Genomic DNA, 12,008 nt, shown 5'->3' on the forward strand with positions numbered 1-12,008 from the left:
CAAAATATAGATTAAGGTATTTCTCACTTAATTGGAAGTAACAGTAAACTCACCCTCAAACAGAAAAGATTAGTATGGGTAATATAAATGTCTGCATATGTAAATTTGCTGCAAGCAAAATAGAATATAGCATGCAACTGTTAGACAAAATAAAGCATTTGACTTGGTGTATAGAGTTAATATTTCTGATTAATCAACAGTAGAATATGAGCTTTGATCATTTTTCAAAAGTGAGAATTGATTTACTCTGAGCTATTTGTATTTTTAACTGCTACATTCTGAAACCAATTAAAAATACTTGGATGATGTACCTTCTATTGTCATAATACAGATTGAAAACAGCTGGCCCATATTTAAAAAAGGATTGGGAAATTTCACCGTATCAGACATTTTCCTTTATTTGGTTGTAAATTAAAAATAATTTGGAATAAGTTCTGACTCTCTGGCCACTGAATAGACAGACCTTCGCTTCATGATGCAGATTAGGATGCCAAGCAGAGAAGAAACAATAGCAACAGACAAAGAAACAATAAAGGAACACAAGGAAGTAGTGCTTTCCAAACAATCTGAATGAAAAATCATTTAATACAGTTCTTAGTCTCATTTTCATTGAAATAATTAATACTACCATAAGTTATAACTACTTCACATTTTTATTTGTTTTTGTGGGTAGATAAGACTTGGAAGGGTGTGTGGTGTGGATTGCCTCATGTGAATGAATCTGTCAATTAGATAGCTTCGTGTTAATCTCAAGGAACCACAAGGAGGTAATTAAAATCACCAAGGTATCTTCAAGCCCTTCCTTTCCTGGACCCTCATCATCCTGAAACCTCTTAAGAAGGGTGGTTGGTATGAACTTCCATCAGTGGTGTGCTGGTAAAGATTTAATAGCAGCTCTTAGGTTTAAGAAAACTGATTTATCAGTTTCTAGTTTTGGCATTGTGACTACTCCTACTACAGTTGGTAAGAGATGCAAACAACAGGCTATCACAAACAAGTTTGAATTAGCTCTAGCACAATACTGAGTCTTCCAGGATGTGTATAGATCATGTTTTGAAAGCAATAGTATACCCCAAGCTAGATCCTTGTTCCAATCACTTTCCAAGCTAAGCCTATAACTATCACATAGGAAATATTTTTATTGAGGTAGAATTCACCTACCACACAATTCACCTATTTAAAATGTAAAATTCAGTGGTTTTCATATAGTCACAAAGTTGCAACAGTCACCATTATTTAATTCCAGAACATTCTCAACCCTTGAAAAAGAAAGCTAGTAACTCATAGAAGTCACTCTCCTTTCACACCCCAGCCCTTGTCAACTACCAATATACTCTCTATAGATATACCTATAGGGAACATTTTTTAAAAAAATATTTATTTATTTATTTTGAAAGTTCTAGTTACAGAGAGAGAGGGAGAGACAGAGAGAGAGAGAGAGAGAGAGAGAGAGAGAGAGATCTTCCATCTGCTAGTTTACCTTCCAGATGGTTACAACAGCCAATGCTGGGCCAGAATGAAGCCAGGAGCCAGAAGTTTCATCAGGGTCTCCAATGTGGGTGGCAGGGGCCCAAACAATTTGGCCTTCCTCTGCAGCTTTTCCCAGACCATTAGCAGGGAGCTGGATCAGAAGTGGAGCAGCCAGGACAGAAACCGGCATCACAGGTAGTGGCTTTACCTGCTATGTCACAAATCCAGTCCCAGGGACACTTTGTATAAATGGAATCATACAATATTTGGGCTTTTGTGAACCATTTGTTTCATTTAGCTTAATGTTTTCAAGGATAATCCATGTTGTAACATATATCTACTTCATTTTTTTTCTGACTGAATAACATCCCATTGCACAAATATACCACATATTGTTTATTCATTCATCATTTTTAAAGAGTTTTATAGTTTTAATTCCTACAATGAGGTGTCTAATCCTATTTTGAGTTAACCTTAATATATGTTGTGAGGTATTGGTCCAATTTTCTTTTGTATATGGATATTTGGTTTTCCTATTCAGGAAATCAATTTAAATGCTTATCTCCTGTAGTTTGTCTGGCTTTCAAAATCCAGATTACTTGAACTTAGTGCTGCAATATCTTTCAGATATTATTGTTCTTTGTCAATTCAATACTTCACTTGTATATTTTCACTTTTGTTTTAAATATATGACTCCCAAATTAATACACACAAATATATTCACAAGCACATGTACATATATAAACATACACACATGCATTAACACGAGCATATATGTGTGTGTGTGCCTGCCCTAAAAGTTAACAAATGGTATACAGTAGTTGCAACATTTCAAAGAAAAGACGCAAAGAACTATTCTAAATTAGAAGATAGTCACGGAGAGGCAGGGATTTTGGTGAAGAAGGTTAAGCTTGGGATACTCGCTTCCCATATTGGAGTGCCTGGGTTGACTCCAGCCTCTGCTTCTGATCCAGCTTTTTGCTAATGCACCTGGGAGACAGCAGATGTCCATGTACTTGAGTTCCTGCTATCCACGTAGGAGACCTGTTTGGAATTCTTGGCTCTTGGCCTTGGTTTGGCATGGCCCCATTTGTTGCAGATATTTGGGGAGTGAATCATCAGATCAAATTTCTCTCTCTTTCTCTGTCACTCTGCCTTTCAAATAAATATATACATAAAACTTTAAAATAAAAGAAGAAAGTCATTGACTTTTGCATGATGGCATTGCCCACCCCATCCCCAAAGGAAATATATTTTTCTTCATCATTCATTTTGTTGTCATTCATTTGTGTAAATTAATCATACATTACTTTTAAAACTGATGTGAAATTTTTGTACTAGTCAGCTTCACATAACTTACATGGACTTTAAGAGACTAACAATGGGGTAGACTTACTATATTACATAGAACAAACAACAAATCTGAATAAACACATGTTCAAAAAGGTGAATATGATTCAGAAAAAGACTGAATTTTGTTCAATAAACTGTTCAAGAATCAGGGAGCTATACATAAAATATATTTATATAGGTTTTCATTAACACAATTGAAATGAAAACCTTTACATCCTGAAAAATGTAAGCAGAAATATCCTGAACACTTCTATTTAAATAAATAGAACACTTTCTTGAAAATGCTGGAGAGGTAAGTGGTTACTAATTAAGAAATAGTATCTGACTTGAGGGACCAACAACCTAGTTACAAGATAATACATTGAAAACTTACAATGTTCTATACTTTATATTTAATAAATATATACTTTACATTTTTGTTTCTACTTTAAAATTTTATTATTATGGGGAAATGACCTCAGAAAAGAAGTTCTCTGTGAGTAGAAGCAGAGGTAACAGAATCATTGAGGCATGGTGTGGAAAAACAGGTGGGATTGGAGAGATGGAAAAGAACAGTCAGGTAATACAGTCTAGGGAAACCATGTGAATGTGACATTTGAGAAGAGTGAGAGTTGCTGTTACATCTTAGAGTTAAAGAGTTATATTTAAATGTTACTTACTTCATGAAGGCAAGCATCATAGATTTCATTTCTACTGTTTGAGTTCATAATTAGTGTAGACATTATTATATGAACATCTATTCATATGAAATGAGTTAAGAATGATACCAGTAGGAAATGTACAGAAGAAGTACTATATAGCAAATCATTTTTTGATGTAGAACCAAGTGTGATTAGAAATATATTTTCCCAGGCCGGCGCCGTGGCTCACTAGGCTAATCCTCCGCCTTGCGGCGCCGGCACACCGGGTTCTAGTCCCGGTCGGGGCACCGGATTCTGTCCCGGTTGCCCCTCTTCCAGGCCAGCTCTCTGCTGTGGCCAGGGAGTGCAGTGGAGGATGGCCCAAGTCCTTGGGCCCTGCACCCCATGGGAGACCAGGAGAAGTACCTGGCTCGTGCCATCAGATCAGCGCGGTACGCCCGCCGCAGTGCACTGGCCGCGGCGGCCATTGGAGGGTGAACCAATGGCAAAGGAAGACCTTTCTCTCTGTCTCTCTCTCTCTCTCACTGTCTACTCTGCCTGTCAAAAAAAAAAAAAAGAAATATATTTTCCCTTTTTAATAAGTTTATTTTTTAGCTTTAAAATGTAATAATTTTTAACATTTTGCCACAATTACTGCATATGTAGACATTATATACATACACATATATTTTTCTTGAAAACAGAGACATTTGTATCACAAAGAATTTATGATAATAATGTGGGGAAAGAAGGGTATATGTCATGTTCATGATATGATTCAGTGAAGTGATATTTATAACTATATACCAAATGATATGACATCCACACAATTTCTATACTCTATATATTAACCTCCACAAATAAGAAAAAATATGTGAAATTTGTCTTTCTGCATCTGATTTATTTCACTTAGCAAAATGATCTCCAGTTTCATCCATTTTGTTGTAAATGTCAAGTTTTCATTCTTTTTTTATGCCAGAGCAATACTTCATGTAATTTTTCTCTGTTTAAAGAATCAAAAGTTCTATACAAGTTAGATAGAGGAATACATACACACACACACACATATATATATATATATACACACACACACACACACACACACTTTACCATTGAGTTACATGGTATACAATTAGTTATTATCTCAGTGACAGTCTCTTAAAATACTGAATGGAAGACTTTTGGCAAAAAGGGAATAAGATAATCTATGTAATGTCTATCAAGCATTAGACTTTTTTTTTTTTTTTTTTTTTTTTTTTTTGACAGGCAGAGTGGACAGTGAGAGAGAGACAGAGAGAAAGGTCTTCCTTTTGCCGTTGGTTCACCCTCCAATGGCCGCCGCTGCAGCCGGCGCACCGCGCTGATCCGATGGCAGGAGCCAGGAGCCAGGTGCTTTTCCTGGTCTCCCATGGGGTGCAGGGCCCAAGCACCTGGGCCATCCTCCACTGCACTCCCTGGCCATAGCAGAGAGCTGGCCTGGAAGAGGGGCAACCGGGACAGAATCCGGCGCCCCGACCGGGACTAGAACCCGGTGTGCCGGCGCCGCAAGGTGGAGGATTAGCCTATTGAGCCACGGCGCCGGCTAAGCATTAGACTTTTCAAGAGCAGCTCCCTTGTCATTCCCACACATTGCAGGATTCTTTTGACTTCAGAATCTTTCCTTACCATTAGTGCTACCACTGTAAAAATTCTTTTTTAAAAAGATTTATTTATTTTACTTGAAAGTCACAGTTACACAGAGAAAAGAAGGAGAGGCAGAGACAGAGGGAGAGGTCTTCCTCTGGTTCACTCTCCAAATGGCTGCAATGGCCAGAGCTATGCTGATCTGAAGCCAGGAGCCAGGAGCTTCTTCTGGGTCTCCCACATGGATGCAGGTGCCCAAGGACTTGGGCCATCTTCTACCACTTTCCCAGGCCACAGCACAGAGCTGGATCAGAAGTGGAGCAGCCAGGACTCAAACCGGCACCCATATGAGATGCTGGCACTGTAGACAGTGGATTTACCTGCTGTGCCACAGTGCCAGCCCCAAGAATTCTTTTAAGTTTTCAAATACAACTATTATAATTGAGCGTTTTTCATTTCTTGTTTTTGTACATGCAGTGTGTTAAATTAAGCCAGGACACACCATTACAAATAAGCAATAAGAGATGCCTCATAAACTGTAGTAAAACATGAAAAAAACCTTTAACTGTGGTAACTTTGAAATGATTTCATTCTTTTATCAATTTCATGAATTAGTTTACTTGTGTCAAGTTCCCATAAAATAATCAATATTCTAGAGGAAAGAATACAAACATTTCATGATATTTTAAATAGAATTTTCTAAATATTAAGTGAATATGGAGAGTTAACTGTATCTAATGAGCATCTTTTGGACTCTGTGTAAAACCCTGTCTCTTGAGGTCAGAGCTGTGGTGCAGTGTGTTAAGCTATAGCTTGTGACACAGGCATCCCATATCGGAGTGCCAGTTAGAATCCTGGTTGCTCTGCTTCCAATCCAGTTCCCTGCTAATGTACCTGGGAAAGCAGCAGAAATGGCCCAAGTACTTGAGTCCCTGTCACCTACATGAGAGACCTGGATGGAGTTTCAGCCTCCTGGCTTTGGCCTTTTCCAACCCCAGATGTTGTAGCCTTTTGGGGAGTGAACTAGCAGATGGAGGATCCTTTCTCTCTTTGTCTATCTTTCTGTCATTATGTCTTTCAAATGAATAAAAATAAATCCTTAAGAAATACATTTCTGGGGCCCGCACTGTGATGTAGCAGTTAAAGCATCACCTGCACTGCCAGCATCTTATATGGGCACAGGTTTGAGTCCCAGCTGCTCCACTCCTGATCCAGCTGATGGAAGACCTCTCTCTGCTTCTGCCTCTCTCTAACTCTGCCTTTCAAATAAATAAATAAATATTTAAAAAAAAGGAAAAAGAAAAGCATTGCTACTATTATTATTATTTTTTTTTACAGGCAGAGTGGACAGTGAGAGAGAGACAGAGAGAAAGGTCTTCCTTTGCCGTTAGTTCACCCTCCAATGGCCACCACGGCTGGTACGCTGATCGGAAGGCAGTAGCCAGGTGCTTCTCCTGGTCTCCCATGGGGTGCAGGGCCCAAGCACTTGGGCCATCCTCCACTGCACTCCCTGGCCACAGCAGAGAGCTGGCCTGGAAGAGGGGCAATGGGGACAGAATCCAGTGCCCCGACCGGGACAAGAACCTGGGGTGCCAGCACCGCTAGGTGGAGGATTAGCCTATTGAGCCGCGGCGCCGGCCCTGCTACTATTATTTTTCAAGTCAAAATATTGAATGTCACACAATTGATAAAAGTTAGAGCTGGGATTAAACATCCGTACATTTTCTGATGTACTCTTTGGAAATAACAAACTTCATTAACTTAATAATAGCCTACTAGAATTATAATCTTTCACTGAGCCTTCTGGTTATCAACAGTATCATATCTCAAAGAAGTAAGGTTGGGAGAGTTTTAAGGCTCAGCATAGATCATTAACACATTCTTCTGTCTACCATGCATGGGGAACCTTTTTTTCTGTCAAGAGCCATCTGGATATTTCTGACATCACTCATGTGCCATACACAACTATTAACCTAACATTTAGCCTGCTATAGATTTATTGAATTTTGAGTCCTACCTGAGATTGGCATGGCAGGACCAGACCAAATGATTTAAAGAGCCTTATACAGCCCATGGGCAGGATGTGATCCCTGCTGCTGAGAGACTTTCATCAGTTCTGTTTGACTCCTCTTAAACAGAATCTACAGAACATGAGACTTCTGCTTTTCACTTGTTTTATTAAAAACAAATGTAAAAGATTCACTAAAATACACCAGTAGGAAATAAATAAAAGGGAATTAATCAATTCCTACAAAATTAAAAACAACTATACTCTTATCCACTATGTGACAAGTTAACTAAGTAAAGCTTCTCTCTGGTGCCCCACATTTCCTGTTTACCTCCTCTCCACCTTTCAGTACTGCTAGTATATTTCACTGACACCTTCTCATTCAATAACATCTTCTCATTCACCTTTTTGCTTTGGCTTCTTGTTCTGTCCCACTCTATTTTTTCCAAGGTGAAAGCGATTACTAAACTGATCCAACTTATAGTATTATAGACTCCCTATGTCATATAGACACACAAGTGTTACGTTCATCTTAATAGCTAAAGAAAATGATAGTGTTCAACTCAGAGTAGTGATTTACTGATACAAATAACCAAAATCTCAGATTGGGACATACATTCTCATATGCATTAGGCTCCTTGGCATATTTATAAGGCATATGACATTTTCATGTATCCATAAGAAAATAGATGACATAAATAAAATGATTAGACTATATCTTCAATGAATTTAGTCAGGAATGGCAAAGGCTAAATTGTGTCTGATATTAGGATGTTCAAATATGAGACCACTTAGTTGCAATATAGAAATGCAATGAAAACAGTAATCATGGGGTGGGTTTTTGGCGCAGCAGTTAAGATGGCATTTGGGACGCCCACATCCCACGCAGAGTGCCTGCCTCCACTCCTGATGCCAGCTTCCATTAATGTGTACTCTGAGAGGCAGCAGATAAGGGTTCAAATAGTTAGCTCTCTCTCTCTCTCTTTCTCTCTCACTGTCTATAACTCTACCTGTCAAATAAAAAAAAATCAAATAGTTAGCTCTGTATCACTCATATGAGAGACGTGGATTTAACTACCAGCTTCCAACTTTGGCCTTGGCCCAGTCCTTTCCATTGCAAATCCAGCAGACAGGACCTCTCTCTTGGTCTCTGTCTCTCTGCCTCTAAAATGAATTTTAAAAAGAAGGAAATCCAGAGAACTTGCCAAGTAGTCATTCCTTGTGTACTGTGGTCACTAGTCAGTCTGTCACTTTCTCTTCATCCTTCAGAGCTCTTTTAATGTTTGTTTTATATATATGCTATAATGTCCAGTATACATCTAGTTCCATTCTACTTCCCAGAAATAGAAGACATCTAACGTAATGTCATGTATTGTTAAATTTATGTATTGTTAGATATTATTAAAATAAAATCATCAAGTATCTGAGAGAGACAGAGTGGATTACTTTCTGAGGTATTTTTCTGAGGCAGTCCTAAGTTTTCAGATCCTAAACTGAAAGTTTAGATCTCTGGATTTCAAAATTGGAACTTAAAGTTCAGTGTAACATTATGTGCAATACTCAAATGAGTCTCATCGATTAGGCCAGATTAAACTACATTCAGCCTGAAAAAAATGACTGATCTGCATAATAGCCATGGAGTGGCAATATTGTTCCCAGGGGATTTAGAAAAGGACATTTTCCCTTATCTGATATTGTGAGATAACATCTCCTTTCCATCATTAAGAAGTTTCAGCTAAGATCTTACACTGAAATACTGAATAAGACCCAGTACTTACTTTATCACCAAAGTTGCACTAGAGTGAAGGTTTTGATGTACATCAAATGAATGTAGTGACCACCTGCTCAAGGCATCTTGAAGAACTGAGTTGTTCTTTAATTTAGGGTCACGGCTCTTGGTGGAACAATGTTTTGTATTCCAATAGTTTCAACCTCTCTATTGATTTTTGTGGCAGACTGCATTCTGGAAATTAATCACATTTTCTATCTGTCCTCTTGATCTATGATTTGGATATCATAATTACGGGTTGCAAGCAGGAAGACCTAGAGACTCCTCGGGACAACTTATGTTAATACTGGAGACATACGCAACATGAAACACTCCCCCTTTATTTGCTTTCAACTCTCATATTCATACTTCAGCTCAAGGACTGGGCAAACAGAGGTAAATTTTTCATACAAAGAAAGCTAAGATATATTCTTTTTCTTCTATGGGCAGAACAAATTCCTCTTTGATTCTGAAAAGCAGAATATGTATTTCTAGGGTAGGAAATATACTTAATTTAAGCCAGGGTGAAAGGATACTGGCAGATGGAAGTGCCTTATTGTTTATATACAGAACTATGGGTTACTTGATCCTTCCCTAAAGGAAAATGCAACTCCTACAAGGGAGAAATTGTGCTGGGATCACTCTATTCAAAGAAATACAACTAATAAAATGTAAATTATGTAAAGGAATTTTAAGTAAAATTTTTTGCCTTTGGTCCAAATTCTCAACACAACTGAAAACTATCTAAAATTCATTATACTAATTCTCATAACATTAAACAAAATATAATGAGTTATTTTCCTCACATTTTCCAGGGATCAGATGTTCAGAAATATAAAGTTAAGTGATGCTATAGGGTATTCTAAAACAACTTCTATATAAAAATGAAACTTTAGCCTTGGTTATCTTCAACTTTAAACATGAACAAATACAGCTCAATATTACACATTTTGTTATCATTATTGAATCATTTCATACATTTACTCTCTCCTGTATTCCTAGGGTCTCGTGCTATGCATGTATACTTTAAGGTTTCCAATAGTTCCCTCAGGTTTCAAGGTAGCACACTGAAATATTGACAGCCAACCTTTAAATATTCATGTATTTTCACAGGAAGCCTCCATAAATAATTTATCAAATTCTCAAGGGAAAGATTTCTCAACAATATAACCTTAATTTTAAAACTTGAATGACTAAAAACTGGCTTCAGAGAATATCAGCTAAGTCTAGGTAGGTAATAATTTGACACAACAGAAGCTATATCACAAAGCAATTAATAAACTATGTACCACATCTGCTTTCTCTGACCCTGTTGTTGCCCAGTCCCTTCTGTTTTTGAAATCTAACTTATCGATATTTTTAAACTGCAAATCTGACATTTCCCTCATTAAAATACCTCAATGACAACCCATTCCTATTAAAATAAAGACTACACTATTTATAACATGAAATAGAAGGCTTTTGGTAATCTGGTTGTTTCCAGCCTTCTCCTTTAATCTCACCTCTTTTTTTTATTTGACAGGTAGAGTTATAGACAGTGAGAGACACAGAGAGAAAGGTCTTCCTTCTGTTGGATCACCCCCCAAATGGCCACTACAGCCGGCACTGTGCTGATCCGAAGCCAGGAGCCAGGTGCTTCTTCCCGGTCTCCCATGCAGGTGCAGGAGCCCAAGCACTTGGGCCATCCTCCACTGCCCTCCTGGGCCACAGCAGAGAGCTGGACTGGAAGAGGAGCAACTGGAACTAGAACCTGGCACCCATATGGGATGCCGGTGCCGCAGGCGGAGGATTAACCAGGTGAACCATGGCGCCGGCCCCTAATCTCACCTCTTTCCACCCATATACCTACCCAATCCCACCTCATACCAATCTCTACCTGTATAATAAATAGCAACCATTCTGATCTCATATTAAATATTATTCCTTCCTCAGGGTATTTGCCTCTGATTCCCCCAAACAAAAACTCCTGAGTTACACTCTCATATGAGCCTGCACTTGTCTATCAGACCACTTACACTGTAAATGTTCATTGTCTATCACTTTGAAAGAGAATAAAAGTTCTTTCATGGTATAGATTTCATCTTATTGATCGAAGTACCCCTATGTAATGTATCCTAGTGCCTACAAGTAGTAGGTGTTCAATAAATATTTGTAAACAAGTGCCCCTCATCCTACTGAAGTGTTTTGTTTGTTATAGGAGTCTCTCTCTCTCTCTCTCTCTCTCTCTCTCCCTCCCTCCCTCCTTCCCTCCCTTCCTTCCCCCCTCCCTCCCTCCCTCCCTCCATCTCTCTTTTTGCACATGCTGTCTGGTTTATTACTTCTTATATTTCAATATAGGGCTCTGGCTGTCACCTTTATTTGGGAAACTTTACATTCCATTGTCAATGTCTTTCTTTATAGCCAGCAATTGCAAAAGGCTGAATTGTTATTAAGACTTTTAAATTAAAAGCCACATTAGTGAAAATATAAAAATAGGAAAATAAAATGTGTAGTCATAGCAATAGCTGCCAATATTTTATGCATCCTATCCTATGAGGCAAAGCTTGATATTTTCCAGCATTAATGTAATGAGTGACTAAGAACACATATCTGGAATCTGAATGCCTAAATTCAAGTAGGTGATGTGCTTCCAATTATCCATGTGAATTTAGACAGCCATCTTTTTGCCTTTGTTTCCTTGCAGTAAAACATAAATACTAAAAGCACTTACTCTCAGAGTTATCAGGAAGATTATTGAGTAAATATTTGTAAAATGATTATAATAGTGTCTGGAATACAGTAAACACAATATAATTATTTGTTAAATAAATTAACTTTTTACAGACAAAGAAATAGGCCAGTTAGAAAGCTATAGGGAAACTATAACAAGATTCTACAAAAGCCAAAATACACTTTCTAGAAATGGTGGAACATTATCAAAGATTAGAAAAAATGTACAAGTTCTTAGCGAAAAATATGAATTCACAAACCAGTACAACTCATTTTGGAGGCATATTGAAATTCTAGAATTAAAATGTAAATCAAGTAATAGGCAGTCTCATATTATTAAAAATCACACAGTTTCAACCTTGATACTGATAAAATAGAAATGTGTCATTATATTAAACAGCTGAAAGACTCATTTAGAGTTTTTTGATTAAATGCAGACATTTTCCCTTTCTGTTCA

General features: G+C 37.8%; 1 protein-coding gene across 1 annotated transcript in view; it reads right to left on the reverse strand.

Annotated features, from left to right (window-relative positions):
* The window catches only part of LOC100349442 (uncharacterized), a 459,397-nt gene that overhangs the window by 175,052 nt on the left and 272,337 nt on the right, over positions 1–12,008 (reverse strand). The window lies entirely within an intron of this gene.

The sequence above is a fragment of the Oryctolagus cuniculus genome, chromosome X, assembly GCF_964237555.1.
Source record: "Oryctolagus cuniculus chromosome X, mOryCun1.1, whole genome shotgun sequence".
In the NCBI taxonomy this organism is placed as follows: domain Eukaryota; kingdom Metazoa; phylum Chordata; class Mammalia; order Lagomorpha; family Leporidae; genus Oryctolagus; species Oryctolagus cuniculus.